The sequence below is a fragment of the Oryx dammah genome, unplaced genomic scaffold (assembly GCF_014754425.2).
Source record: "Oryx dammah isolate SB20612 unplaced genomic scaffold, SCBI_Odam_1.1 HiC_scaffold_5, whole genome shotgun sequence".
NCBI lineage: Eukaryota > Metazoa > Chordata > Mammalia > Artiodactyla > Bovidae > Oryx > Oryx dammah.
Window position 1 is genome coordinate 65,702,482 of NW_024070189.1, and position 15,704 is coordinate 65,718,185.

The following is a 15,704-nucleotide window of genomic DNA, read 5'->3' on the forward strand; positions in this document are numbered from 1 at the left end:
GCTGAACAAGTGAAAGTGGCTCAGTCGTGTCCAAGTCTTTGTGACCGCATAGACGGCAGCCCATCAGGCTCCCCCGTCCCTGGGATTCTCCAGGCAAGAATACTGGAGTGGGTTGCTATTTCCTTCTCCAGGATGCCCCCAAATCATCTTCCCCAATTGTCCACAATGCAGGCTTTGGAAGACCTTGGTTTAACCCCACTGCTAAACAAGGAGAAAGATTTGGGTCTAAAAGAAAGGATCCTGAAAAGGGGAATTTTCAATCTATTTTTTTCCTCTGCCCCCCTCCTTCAAAAACCAAGGAATCAAAAAACAAGGCATCCTCTGGCAAGATACGTCCAATGTCTGGAAGCTGGTGGCTGGAGGAGAGAACCCTCCTCCTGGAGTCCCCACCGCACCCCAGCTCCACAACCCTACAGGGCCCTGAGAGTCCATCCTCTGTGTTTCTCCTCTTAATTTGCAAAGCATCGCCTGGTGTCCCGCTCTATTCCTGCGTGAAACAGCATCGGGGGAAACCATTCTACTTGAAGCTAGTCACTCTCTCGTTTTCTTTTCTCAATTAAAACTTAGATTGATGTGTGCTTTTAACTTAAAAACAAACAAACAAAAAAAGACGTCGTTCCATCCCTGGATGGCCCACTCAAGCTAGCCAAAAGTTCCTGTCTAGCTTTTTTTTTCCTTTTGGCCACAACAGGCAGCTTGTGGGATCTCTTAGTTCTCCAACCAGGGATTGAACCTGGACCATTGGCAGTAAAAGTTGGAGTCCTAACCAGTGAACCTAGGGAATTCTCTGCTGATTTTTTAAAATTGCTCTTTAATTAGTATTTCGTTAAAAGCAATGCCTAGTTTTTGCATCTAAAAAGTGGATCTCTTCAACCTATTTTTCTGCTTGTTTTAAATTTCTCAAAATGCAAAAACACACAAATAGGGATGTAAAATGGTGCAGCTGCTATGCAAAACATTGTGACAGCTCTTCAAAAAGTTAAACATGGACTTACCCCAAAATACAGCAATTCCATGTCTGAGTATAGACAGAAAAGAGTGGAAAGCAGGGACTTGAATGGGTACTTGCACCGCCATGTTCATAGTAGCATTATCCACAATAGACCAAGGATGGAAACAGCTCAAATGTCCATCACCAGATGAATAGAGGAACGCAGTATGGTTCATCTAATGGAATATTATTCAGCCACGAAAAGGATGGCGATTCTGACACCTGCTACAACGTGGCTGAACCTTGAGGACATGAGGCTCAGTGAGAGAAGCAGACACAGAAGGACACACACTGTCTAATTCCACTCACAGGAAGTCCCTGGAGGAGTCAAATGCACAGAGACAGGAAGCAGATGGTGGGGCCAGGGTCTGGGACAGGGGATGAGAAGTGCCTGCTAGTGGGTATGGGGTTTCCTTTTGGGGTGATAAAGATGTTCCATAATGAGAGACTTCCCTGGTGGTCCAGTGGTTAAGACGCTGCACTTGCAGTGCCAAGGGCCAGCAGTTTGATTCCTGGTTGGGGAACTGGGTAGTATGACCAAGAAAATTTTTTAAAATAAAGATGTTCCACAATTAGATAGAGTTGACAGTTATACACATTGTGGATGTACCTTCTCTACCACCAAATTGTACCAAATTGGTGAAATTTTTGTTGTGTGAAATTCTCCTAAAAACGAGAACAACATAAAAGAGAGGAAAAGAAATGGTCCTTGACTTCCTACCTCCTCCTGCCTTCTTTTCCTTGCAGGACAAAGACAGGCAAGATTTCTGCAGTCCTCTCTTCACAGCCTGACAGCTGCTGACTGGCCCCCACCCACTTGTCTGCCTGCAGGGTCCCCCTGTCCACAGTGATTGGTTTGGGGAATGATCTTATGACTCAAGTTGGACCAATGAGAGTCAGCCTGGTGACTGTCAGAAATATTAATATAAGCAGAGTCACTCATGGTTCCTTAGGGTGAAAGCCTGGAGCTGCCAGGAGTTATCTTTTGCCACCCCACAGTTGATCTTGTCTAGGATGAAGCCACAACAGAGGAGGGCAGATCCTAGAAAGAGAAGTGCATGCCTTAACATTGTTTAAGCACCTTGATCCAGCCATACCTAATCAGGACACCCTTGGTCTTTCCTGTGGACTTGGTTTGGGTTTGTGTGCGAGGCACTTTTTAATTTATTTTTATTAATTCTTATTGGAATATAGTTGCTTTACAATGTTGTGCTAATTTCTACCGTACAGCAAAGTGAATCAACTGTACACATACATATACCCCCGCTTTTTTATATTTCCTTCCCTTTTAGGTCACCATAGAGCATTCAGAAAGCGAAGATCATGGCATCCGGCCCCATCACTTCATGGGAAATAGATGGGGAAACAGTGGAAACAGTGTCAGACTTTATTTTTTGAGGCTCCAAAATCACTGCAGATGGTGATGGCAGCCATGAAATTAAAAGATGCTTACTCCTTGGAAGAAAAGTTATGACCAACCTAGATAGCATATTCAAAAGCAGAGACATTACTTTGCCAACAAAGGTCTGTCTAGTCAAGGCTATGGTTTTTCCTGTGGTCATGTATGGATGTGAGAGTTGGACTGTGAAGAAGACTGAGCGCCGAAGAATTGATGCTTTTGAACTGTGGTGCTGGAGAAGACTCTTGAGAGTCCCTTGGACTGCAAGGAGATCCAATCAGTCCATTCTGGAGATCAACCCTGGGTGTTCTTTGGAAGGAATGATGCTAAAGCTGAAACTCCAGTACTTTGGCCACCTCATGCAAAGAGTTGACTCATTGGAAAAGACTGTGATGCTGGGAGGGATTGGGGGCAGGAGGAGAAGGGGATGACAGAGGATGAGATGGCTGAATGGCATCACGGACTCGATGGACGTGAGTCTGAGTGAACTCCGGGAGTTGGTGATGGACAGGGAGGCCTGGCGTGCTGCGATTCGTGGGGTTGCAAAGAGTCGGACACGACTGAGCGACTGAACTGAACTGAACTGAGAGCATCAAGTTGCTTGTGCTATACAACAGGTTCTCATTAGTTATGTATTTTATACATAGTATGGATAATGTATATATGTCAATCTCAACCTCCCAATTCATCCCACTCCCCACTTCCCCCTTGGTATCCATACATTTCCTTCCTTTCTTTCTTTTTTTGTTTTTGAGTCATACTTCAGGCTTTTGAAAATCAAGAGTTTCAGCTCCTAGTGTTCCTTTGGTTCTGACATGGTCCTTCATCCAGCACATCTGACAAGTAATGTGACCCTCAAAACACAATAGCAGATTAGTGTCCAGCACTGAAAGGTAGTGAAACCATGGAATCGGTTCCCAAATTGTAAGCTTAACAGCAGCGGATTGCACCCTGGAGTTAGTCAGAAGCCTGGGTCAGCTGCCAGTCATTAGCCTTTCTCCTCTGCAGGGCAGGCAGTCGACAAATGTGTCCTGGGGGAAGAGAGGCTTCCCTCCAAGCCACCCTATCTCTGTGGGGCTGGGGCCAAAGTCAACATTTCTTTTGCCAAGTTGTGTGGCTTGTGTGTATCTGGCTCTTCATCCTGTTGACTTTCTGAGATTGCTCTGGGCATCTGTATGGGACCCAGGTGCTTCCCGCTTCTGTGGGGATCTTCCTGGAGATGGGTTGAGGGGGCTGCCTTCAGCTCCCCAGGGAAGGCAGATTAAAGCTGCGAGAGCCTGGAGGAAAGTTGCCAGCCCCTGCTTCCCAGGGGTTACAGGACACTCAGCAAGTGAATCCTTACCTCGTTACCCAGGTTCTAAGAGGGCTCCGTGACTCTATCACACACACACAAGATCAGCCACCACCATCTGTTGTTGTTTAATAGCTAAGTCATGTCCAGCTCTTTGTGACCCCCATGAACTGCAGCACACCAGGTTTCCCTCTCCTTCACTATCTCCCAGAGTTTGCTCAAAGTCATGTCCATTGAATCAGTGATGCCCTCCAACCTTCTCATTCTTTGTCTCCCCTTTCTCCTCCTGCCCTCAATCTTTCCCAGCATCAGGGTCTTTTCCAGTGAGTTGGCTCTTCACATCAGGTGGCCAAAGTATTGCAGCTTCAGCTTCAGCAACAATCCTTCCAATGAATATTCAGGGTTGATTTCCCTTAGGATTGATTGGTTTGATCTCCTTGCGGTCCAAGGGACTTTCAAGAGGCTTCTCTGGCACCACAACTCAAAAGCAACAGTTCTTCACCACTCTGTCTCCTTTATGGTCCGACTCTCACAGCCGTACATGACTACCAGAAAAACCATGGCTTTGACGCCAGCCATCTGTCATCTGGCAATTTCCCAAGCCGGAAAACATTAGTTTCCTTTGCAAACTCAAGTATTGCAAAATTCTGAAATGCAACCTCTTTTCTCACAGCCCTTTAACCCTTAGTTTACACACAATGATAACCTACCTTGTTCTCTAAATTGCCAGGTCTCAGATGCTGAAATTAATGAGGATAATTAACAGTGATTAATATTTACTAAGTGCTTGTTTGTTACAAGACACCATTCTAAACACTTTACATCATCTCATTTAGTCTTTTCAACAACTCTGGAAGACAGCACTGCTAGCTGTTTTAAAGATGAGCAAGCTGATGCGATCTCCTAACCACTCAGCTCTCTTTCACTGCATCTGTGTCCTGATTATTTTATATTTATCCTTAGGTTTTTGTGTGCACCGCCTGACCCACCTCCCCCACCCCCCGCCACTAACATCCCCAGGTCTGCCTAGCTTAGCCAAAAACAGGCCCTGGCACAGCTAGGAAGACCACAAACCTTTGTTCCTGAGTTGCAGCCATAGAATGACCTCTTCTTTTGTCAGGGGGGCTGGAAACGCACCCCACCAGGCACCCATTCCAACTGATCCTCCCCAAATCCCTGGCCACCTGGGAGTGGAGAGTCAAAAAGGAAAACCATCTCCAGGTCTTCCTGTTCTTTCCTGGCCCGTTCTTTATTTTATTGTCTTTCCAGCATTTATATTAGCTGGCCATTTCTTTCTCTTTTTTTTTTTTTCTTTCATTTATTTGGCTGCACCAGGTCTTAGTTGCAGCACCCATCATCTTTAGTTACGACATATCCGATCTTAGTTTCCCAGTCAGGGATGGAACATAGACCCCCTGCATTGGAAGCGTGGAGTCATAGCCACTGGACAATCAGGGAAGTCCCTAGCTGGTGATATCTTATTTACCCAGAATGTCTGCTCCAAGATGGCTGGAAATTTTGTCTACTCCGGTATCCCCATGGCCCAGAGAGCACATGCATGTGAACAGGGGATGTTTTTCTTGTTATGCAAGCAAGTCCTTCCCTCCCGCATCTCCCCCCCCCCCCCCCGCCCCCGCCCCCGCCCCCGCCCCTACTCCGACCCGCCAGGATCAAGCGGGCACTTTCGCCACCTACCGGCCAAAGGCAGCATGACCCGAATCCTGGGCTTCATCTTCAGGGTCTGGGAATGCAGTTATTGGATCATTTCTCCAAAACCCTCCGCGGCCATGGCCCCTGGCGCCTCCCAGGCAGAAAGCAGCAGCATCTGACTCAAGGTTGCTCTCACCAAGGCAGGGGCTGCATGGCAGAAGTGGATCTCAGGGCGCGGTCCCCATCACCACCACTACAGAAGGTCCTTTAGAAATGCAGGCACATGGGGCTTCCCTGGTTGTCCAGTGGTTAAGACTCCGAGCTTCCAACTCAAGGGGCCCCAGTACAATCCCAGGTATCGGAACTAAGGCCTGCCGTTTCTGGGCCAAAAAAAAAAAAAAGGAAGAAATAAAGATTCTTGGGCTCATCCTCAGACCTGCAGAATCAGAAACTTGGGGCGAGGCCGGGCCTTCTGTGTTTCAGTGTTTCAGTGAGCCCCCATGGGGGCAACCCTCCAGGCCCTGAACAGCAATCCTCAGCCGCCTTTGCTCCCCAGCATTTGCCACAATTGGAGAGTGCACCTGGCCCGGTGCAGCTGGGGACCAGGGATGCTGCTCACTACTCTGCAGTGCCCAGAAGGGCCCCAACTCAGGACTGTTTGGCCCCAGTAGCAGCAGTGCCCAGGTTAAAAAGCCCCTACTATTTGGGAGGAAAAATGGAATCTGATTCAACTGAGGCCATGCTCACACTACACACCAAGGTAAATGCCAAATGGTCAGACAGCATTAATCAGGGCGGCCCCAGTGTCTGCTTCTCCTCCTCTTCCTCCCAGTTTCATGTGTATTTAGATGTATGCAGCATCCCAAAATCACTGCAGACACTGACTGGAGCCATTAAAGTAGAAGACACTTGCTCCTTGGAAGGAAAACATTGACAAACTTAGACCGCGTATTAAAAAGCAGACATCACTTTGCCGACAAAGGTCTGTATAGTCAAAGCCATGGCTTATCCAGTAGTCATGTATGGATGTGAGACTTGGACCAAAAAGAAGGCTGAGTGCCAAAGAATTGATTCTCTGGGACTGTGGTACTGGAGAAGACAATTGAGAGTCCTTTGGACTGCAAGGAGATCAAAGCAATCAATCCTAAAGGAAATCAACCATGATTATTCACTGGAAGGACTGATGCTGAAACTGAAGCTCCAATACTTTGGCCACCTTATGCAAAGAAGTGACTCATTGGAAAAGACCCTGATGCTAGAAAAGATTGAGGGCAGGAGGAGAAGGGGGTGACAGAGGATGAGATGATTAGATGGCATCACTGACTCAGTAGAAACAAATTTGAGCAAACTCTGGGAGATAGTGAAGGACAGGGTAGCCTGGTGTGCTGCAGTCCGTGGAATTGCAGAGAGTGGGACTCAACTGAGTGACTGAACAACAACAAAAACAATTTGCTAATCGCAAACCCCTAATTTATCCTTCCCCCACACCGTTTTCCACTTGGTAACCGTAAGTTTGTTTTCTGCATTAATTTTGACTTTTGTAATGTTTCTTGTTGCTCGACTACATTGCTAACCATGGTACTTTTTTTTTTGGCCATGCCACAAGGCATGCAGGATCTTAGTTCCCCAACCAAAAACTGAACACTTGGCCCTTGCATTGGAAGCTCGGAGTCTTAACCACTGGACCACCATGGGAGTCCCTTATTTTGATTTTTAAATATATTGAAATAAAATTGTATTTACCTCTACAATGGAGTTTTTGTGACGTGACTCAAGTCCACCTCTGCAGAGAAGGATCCAGGCAAGTGAGCCCAGGGAATGTGCTGTGGTTCTTGGGCCTCCACCTGCTGGGGTCATGACTGCCAGATCTGACCTCCTGGGGCAGACAGAGAGGGGCCCTGGCTCCTTTGGCCTTACAGTTAAAAAACTGAAAAATTACTTAGGTACAATGATTAAGTTTTGTAACATGTGTATTGAGATATAATCTCAGGGCCAATACTTCACTCATTTAAATCGTACAGATCAGTGGTTTTCACAAGCTTGTGCAACCGGCATCACAATCTATTTCAGAGATTTTTATCTCCCAGAAAGGAAACGCCCCCCTCTTCATTAGTTATCACTCTTTCCTGGACCCTGGACACAGAGCATGGAGTGGACCACAGACTAGGTCCCTGCTCCAGGAGCACTCATGAGCAGTGGAAGGAGACAAGTAATAACCAAGTCAGATAAAATAAAGATGAGGTTGGGACTTACCTGCTGGCCCAACATTAAGGGAAACCTGGATTTGATCCCTGGTCAGAGAACTAGATCCCACATGCTGCAACTCAGTATCTGGCATGCCACATCAGAGAGGCCAAGTGCCACAGTGAACACTCAGGGCAGCTAAATACATAAATAAGTTCGGTCATTTCCAAGACTCACAGGAAGTGCTCTACAGAAAACAGAAGGTAGGTGCTGCTCTTACCAAAGGCTCAGCCTCTGTACACCGGTGCCCAGTCAAACCCTGGAGACAGAGCCCGGGTGGAGTAGAGCTGCTCCATCAGCGTCTGACTCTGTAACGCCATGGACTAAAGCCCGCCAGGCTCCTCTAGCCATGGGATTCTCCAGGCAAGAATACTGGTGGCGGTTGCCATGCCCTCCTCCAAGGGATCCTCTCAACACAGAGATGGAGTCCACATCTCCTCCAACAGCAGGCGGGTTCTTTACCAGTAGCTCCACCTGAGTCAGGAGATCCCCTGGAAAAGGAAACAAATGGCATTCCACTCTAGTATCCTTGCCTGGGAAATCCCATGAACAGAGGAGACTGGCAGACTACAGTCCATGGGGCCACAAAGAGTCAGACATGACTTAGTGACTGAGCACTTGGCTCTGCACATTGAAACCTGGAAGATTTCCTGGTGTTTGAGTTTGGGGAAAATCAGGGCAGGGGGAGGAGATAAGTCAGGGAGCCAGACAGCTCAGCTACTTTGGACAACCATTTGGCAGTGTGGATCAGACCTATACTCATGGGGCTTCCCCAGTGGCTCAGTTGGTAAAGAATCCACAATCCCTGGTCTGGGAAGATTCCACATGCTGTGGAGCAACTAAGCCCGTCCATCACAACTACTGAGACCACATGCTATGACTGCTGAAGCCCACTTGCCCTGGAACCTGGGCTCCACAACCAGAGAAGCCATTACAGTGAGACGCCCGCACACTGCAACTAGAGTAGCTCCCGCTCACTGCAGCTAGAGAAAGACCAAACATAGCAACGAAGACCCAGCACAGCCAAAAATTAGTTAACTAATTAATTTAATTAAATTAAAGAATACGAGTGCTTATATACAGGAAAAGACTCATAGGAACTGTGCTCATAATAGCTCCAAAGTGGAAACAACCCAAGTGTCCATTTTTGAGAGCTGGGTCAATAAATGGTGGTATGTGGGACTTCCCTGGTGGTCCAGCACTTAAGGCTCTTCACACGAAATTCAGGGACCTAAGTTCAATCCCTGGTTAGGGAACTACGATCCTGGATGCACCAACTAAAAAAGATTCTGCATGCCACAGCAAAGATTCTGAGAGCCACAATTAAGACCTGGTCAGCCAAAAAAAAAAGAAGTGGTAATGTAATAAACAAGGTCCTACTATATAGCACAGAGAACTATATTCAATATCCTATGATAAACTACAATGGAAAAGAATATATATATATATATATATGCATGCATATGTATATTAAAAAGAGTGTAGGGACATTCAAGGAGGTCCAGTGGTTAAGACTGTGTGCTTCCACTGCAGGGGGCACAGGTCTGATCCCTGTTGGGAAAACTAAGATTCCACATGCCACACAGTGACCAAAAAAAGGAAAAGGGAAAAAATGTATATGTAGGCATAACTGAATCACTTTGTTGTACAGCAGTAATTAATACAACATTGCAAATCAAGTATATTTCAAACAATCACAATTCTCAGGTCATTGTATCAGAAGAACAAGAATGCATGTTAATTCTTGTAATCTATATTTTGACTTAGGCTCATACAGTGCATTGAGAAAGACTTCTTTAGATAATTTGTGAACTTAATACACGTAAATTAGTAAAACTGAATGGTTTTTAACATGTTAAAAAAAACAAACAGTGGTATGTTTGCTGCTGCTGCTGCTGCTGCTAAGTTGCTTCAGTCGTGTCCGACTCTGTGTGACCCCATAGACGGCAGCCCACCAGGCTCCACTGTCCCTGGGATTCTCCAGGCAAGAATACTGGAGTGGGTTGCCATTTCCTTCTCCAATAGTGGTATGTTTACACAATGGAATATTATGCAGCAAGGAAAAAGTTACCTGCCTGCTGCATGCAACCTGTTCTGCATCCCAGGGACACAGCATGGAATGGATGAATCTGGCTGGGAGAGAACAAACTGTAGGACTTCACTTAGGGAGAGTACAAAATTGTACCAAACTCATCAGTGGTGATGAAAGTCAACCACTGGTGACCTCTAGGAGGGGAGAAACTGGGACAGGGCAAGAGGGAGCTCCTGGGGAGAGGAGGGCGAGGATGAGGCTGGCAGTGGGTCACAGTGAGCTTGTATATATTTGTGTGCTATTTTTAAGGACTATTTCTTTCCTTTTTTTTTTTTTTTTTTGGCCATGCAGCGTGCTGGTTAGTTCCCCAACCAGGGATCAAACCTGTGTCCTCTGCAGTGGAATCTTGGAGTCCTAACCACTGGACCTCCAGAGAATTCCCAGTATATCTTTAAAAAAAACAAAAACAAAAACATGATTTCTGGGTGTGTCCGTGCAGGGGTTCCCGGATGAGGCAGTCCTTTGAATTGATGAGCTCCCTAAAGCAGATGGCCTTAAGTGGGCATCAATCCACATGTTGTTGACCTGAATGCAAAGCGAAGGAAAGTGGAATCTGTCCCCTCTGCCGGATGGCTGGCAGGACCACCCATCACTTCCTGTCCTTGGTCTTACAGCATCAGCTCCCCTGGGTGTCCAGTTCGCAGGTCCAGATGGAGGGAATTCTCAGTATCCATCATCCTGATTATACATCTCTTTCTGGGCAGCAGTGTACCTACATTTCTATCCTCATCTATCCTATTGGCTCTGTTTCTCTGGAGAACCCTCATCCCAGCTCCCAGGCTGGTTCTCCTGCACCGTTTTGCTCTGAAACCCAACTGCTGAGACAGGGCAGCCAAGCAGTGGATGCTGGGTCTGGCTGTGTCCAAGGAGAGAGTGGGGCTGGGTTCCGGGGAGGGGTCTTCCTCAGAAAAGTCCCATGCATGCTCCCCACCCCGCCCCCTAACCACAGTCAGCTGGGTAAGCAGCGCTATTTTCAGATGCACCCCCCCACTTCCTTCCTTGACTCTCAGAAGCCCACTTCCTGACTGGGTCTCATTCTCCCCCACTTGGAGTGGTGCACCAAAAAACGTGTCCATGAGGGTGTTTCTCCACCAACTCCCAGACCCTGACCATGCGTGGGTCCCTTCCCCAAACCACGATGGGCCACACAACATAGAGATCCCAGCACAGAATGTAAGTGCAGATGCCCTTGGTCAAATCCTAAGAATTTCAAGACACAAGCAAATCCCTCCTGAGCTGGGGACACCAGATAACTGCAGGAGTCTCAGGCCAGGATGCTGGCACTGCCCTAACCACCTGCAGACCTCTCCCTACCTCTTGGTTTCATCAAGTTGTATTTAATTGTGGTAAAATACACATTCATAAATTTGCCATCTTAACCATATTTTAAGTGCATAGCTCAATGGCGCTAAGTACATTCATATTGTCCTGCAACCATCCCCATTATCATCTCCAGAACTTTCTTATCTTCCCAAACTGAAGCTCTGCCCACATGAAACACTGACTCCCCCTCCCCTCCCCCAGCCTCTGGCCCCACCATCCACTTCCTGCCTCTGTGGATCTGATTCCCCCAGGGACCTCCTGTGAGTGGAATCAGACAGTGTATGTCCTTCCATGTCTGGCTTCTCCCACTGAGCATCACATCCTCAAGGTTCAGCCAAGGTGTAGACATCAGAGTCTCCTACCACATTCCACTGTGTGTATGGACCACATTTTTTCATCCATCAAGCCACTCGTGCAGCTCCTATCTTTGGCTGTTAAAAATCATGCTGCTGTGAACACTCTTCTACAGTATCTGAATCTTGGCTTTCAATTCTTTCAGGTCTGAACTTGAGAAACACAAGCATGAATTATTTTTTGGCCTCACTGCATGTCATGTAGGATCTTAGTTTCCCAACCAGGGATTGAAACCGTGTTCACTGCATTGGGCATATAGTTTTTATTTTAGCTTCTCACCAGTCCTAACAGTGAAACACTCCCTTGGCCGAGCAAAACCAATGCAAACTCAGAAGACACATCAAAGCATGAGGAAGAGAAACAAAAAAAATCTCCTATAACCTCCTCTGCCAGCATCTTCCTCGTTCCCAGGGTGGCGTGTTTTTCTCCAAGTGGCACCTGGGTTGCGTTGTTTCTTGGAGGAAGCAGCGTGAATCTTCTCCTTAGAATCCTCTGCTTCCAGGAAACCTCCCTGCAATCCCCACCTACCAGTGGGAAATGCCCCAGGTACTGTTTTAGTCCTGTCCATAGAGGACAATCCTAAAGGGTTGATATCCTTCCAACCCTGAAAATTCATTGGAAGGACTGATGCTGAAGCTGAAGCTCCAATACTTTGGCCACCTGATGTGAGGTGCCGACTCATTGGAAAAGACGCTGGGGAAAGATTGAAGGCAGGAGGAGAAGGGGGCGACAGAGGATGAGATGGTTGGATGGCATTATCGGCTCAATGGACATGAGTTTGAGCAAACTCTGGGAGATAGTGAAAGACAGGGGAGACTGGCATGCTGAAGTCCATGGGGTTTCGGGCATGATTTAGCAACTGAATAACAACACAACGAAAACAACCTACTTGTCCAGCAGGAGGGGACTGAATACACAGCAGGGGGGCCAGCCCTGGGGTTGCATGATAGGATTGCAAGATGGGCCCAGGGGGAAGAAGTGACCATCTGGGCAGTATTGCTAAAAGCTGCTGTGTGTGTCACTAATAATAATAGGGAATAATGACTTAAAAAAAAAATAGGGACTTCCTTGGGGGGTCCAGTAGTTAGGACTCTACGCTTGCCTGCAGGGGAGAGATGGGTTTGATTTCTGGTTGAGGAACTAAGATCCTGCATGCTGAGGGAAGCAGCCGAAACATAAAAAAATAAAATAATAAATGGGACAGTCTCTTTACACCTGCTCATAGGTGGACACAGATGCCAGGGTTTCTCAACCCTGAATCAGTTCTAGCTTAGAATAGTGGCTGCCTTGAGAGATGGGGTCATGTTTCCTGGGGAATGAAATGGGGGCAGAGATGTTTTCTGCACAACCGTATTGACCCTTTGAATTTTGAACCATATAAATATTATTTCCCATAAAATATAAATCAAAGTAAAGCTGTTAAAAGCAAAAAAAAAAAAAAAAAACAGCGATTTTGCAATGGTTGGCATACCTCAGTGTGCTTAGTTGTTCCATCGTGTCTGGCTCTTTATCACCTCATGGACTGTAGCCCTCCAGGCTCCTTGGTCCATGGGGATACTCCATGCAAGAATAGTTTTTTTCATCAAGCATCAACCATAATCATTTTTTTAAGAAAATCTTTTGGCTGAACCACATAGCATGTAGGATCTTAGTTCCCAGACCTGGATTTGAACCTGTGTCCCCTGCATTGGAAGCATAGAGTCTTAACCACTGGATGAACAGGGAAGTCCCCAAACATAATCTTTTTATTTAATTTCCTCTCTTTACTTTGAGGATAGTTTTCTGTTTTCACTGTTGTAAATAATGCAAGGATGAATATCTGTGGACAGAACTTGCAGTGTTCATCGGATGATTAACTTTGCTTCTTAGAAGAACTCCTTTCCTCCCTCCCACCTCCCCTCTCTAAGCATTTATTGAGCACCAACTGAATGCTGAGCCCCAAACTGGGCACCAGAGATACACAAGAGACCAAAAAGACACCAGTGCAGATGCTTTTTGTCTTGGAGTTCAGTGGCTAGACTGAAAGTTCTAGAACTTTCCAAGTGACAGACTTGTTCTCCACCTATGCCTTCCACAATGGAAGCCCCCAGCGCCACATGGCTCTTGAGCACTTGAAAGGAGCCCATTGCAACTGAAGAAGTCCAATTTAAATTGTATTTACTTTTCATCCATTTATTTAAGTTTAAATAGCAGCTCAGAGCTGATGGCTTCCATACTGGATAGTGTGTGTGCTGTTGCTTCAGTCATGTCTGACTCCTTGAGACCCTAAAGACTATAGACCTCCAGGCTCTTCTGTCCATGGGATTCTCCAGGCAAGAATACTGGAGTGGGTTGCCATTTCCTTCTTCAGTGGATCTTTCCAACCCAGGGATTGAACCTGTGGTTCTTATGTCTCCTACATTGGCAGGCAGATTCTCTACCCCTATCGCCACCTGGGAAGCTCCTATTGAATAGCACCTGACTGGAGCATGGATCGATCGCAGAGACAGACGTCAGTGAGCACTGGCTTGAAGCAAGGTCTTAGTTCCCTGCCCAGGAACTGAATCTGGGCAGCCTGAATGAAAATCAGAAATCCTGACCAATACTAGTCCACCAGGGGCCTCAGGCTTAAACCAGAGTTCCTCCTGGCTGTTTATCCCATTGAAAAATGCATTTCTCAAGGAGGCGAAAATCTGTAGAAACACTACAAAGCTTATTATTAGAGACACAACACAATAAGCTGGAGAACACACAGAGAAACAATTTGTTTAGGTAAAGGACTTCCCTGTAGTTCAGTGGCTAAGCCTCTGGGCTCCCAATGCAAGGGGCCTGGGTGCAATCCCTGGTTGGGGAACTGGATCCCACATGCTGCAACTAAGATTCTGGCACAGCGAAATAAATGATTAAATATTTTTAAAGAGCTTCCAAACATTAAAAAAAAAAAAAAAAGACTGAAGCAAGGTAGAGATCCCCCTACACCCGGAAAAGGGTGCGAGCATCTTCCCTAGTAAGGCAGAGTGCAGGGAAGAGACGATTAAGTCATTTACATACTGTAGTTCTTCAGGGTCTTTGTTTACCTTTGACCAATTACCTGGTTTATTTTTCCACACCTCATCCACCCTAGGACCCTCCCCAACATGGCACAATTTTTTTCCAAGATGGATTCCAGCCTAGAGGCCTACGGGGAGGCTTGAGATCCCCTATTATGGGGTGGCAGCCCTTCCTCTTTGACACCCAAGGAGCTTTTCTGTACATGTGCAGTGTCTCCTTTGTCCCCAGGATGGGAAACATGTAACATCTTGATCTTTTACTCAAACAGGATTGCTTTTAAGACCACTGATTCCTGAGACTTCCCTGGTGGTCCAATGGTTAAGATTCTACACTCCCAATGCAGGGGGCCTGGGTTCAATCCCTGGTCCAGGAACTTGATCCAACATGCCACAACTAAGAGATCCCACGTGCTGCAACTAAGACCCGGAGTAACCAAATAAATAAATAAATATTTAAGAGATAAAAAAAGACAACACTGGACAGCCACATCTAAGATAATGAAATAAGGTTACTCTTCAATTCCATACACAAAAATAAGCTCAAAATAAATTGAAGACCTACATGTGAGACCAGACATTTCAAAACTCCTAGAGGAAAACAGGCAGAACACTTTCTGACATAAACCACAACATCTTTTTTGATCCATCTCTCAGAACAATGGAAATAAAACCAAAAATAAACAAATGGGACCTACGTAAACTCAAAAGCTTTTGCACAGCCAAGGAAACAATAAACAAAATGAAAAGACAACCCACAGATTGGGAGAAAATATTTGCAAATGATGTGACCAATAAGGAATTAGTCTCCAAAATTTACAAACAGCTTATGACACTTAACAGCATCAAAACAAACAACCCACTCAAAAAATGGGCAGAGGACCTGAATACACATTTCTCCAAAGAGAATATACAAATGGCAAACAGGCACATGAAAAGATGGTCAACATTGCTATTTATTAGAGAAAGCAAATCAAAACTCCAATGGGATATCATTTTACACTGGTTAGAATGGCTAGCATTGCGGGTGTGGCTCCCCTCCCTTCCTCCCAGTCCCATGGTTTTCATTTCAGGATCTCAGGGACAACCTTGGAGCCTCTTGTTCTGAATCACTAGGAAATTCATGCAGAGTCTGTAGGGAGTTCATAAATAAGCACCCCCCCCAAAAAAAAACCAGAATGGCTAGCATAAAAGAAAACACACACAAACACAAATACTGGAGAGGATGTGGAGAGAAAGGAGCCCTCCTACACTGTTGGTGAGAATGTAATCTGATAGAGCCACTATGGAGAACAGTGTGGATAGTCCTTAAAAAGCTAAAAATAGAGCTATCA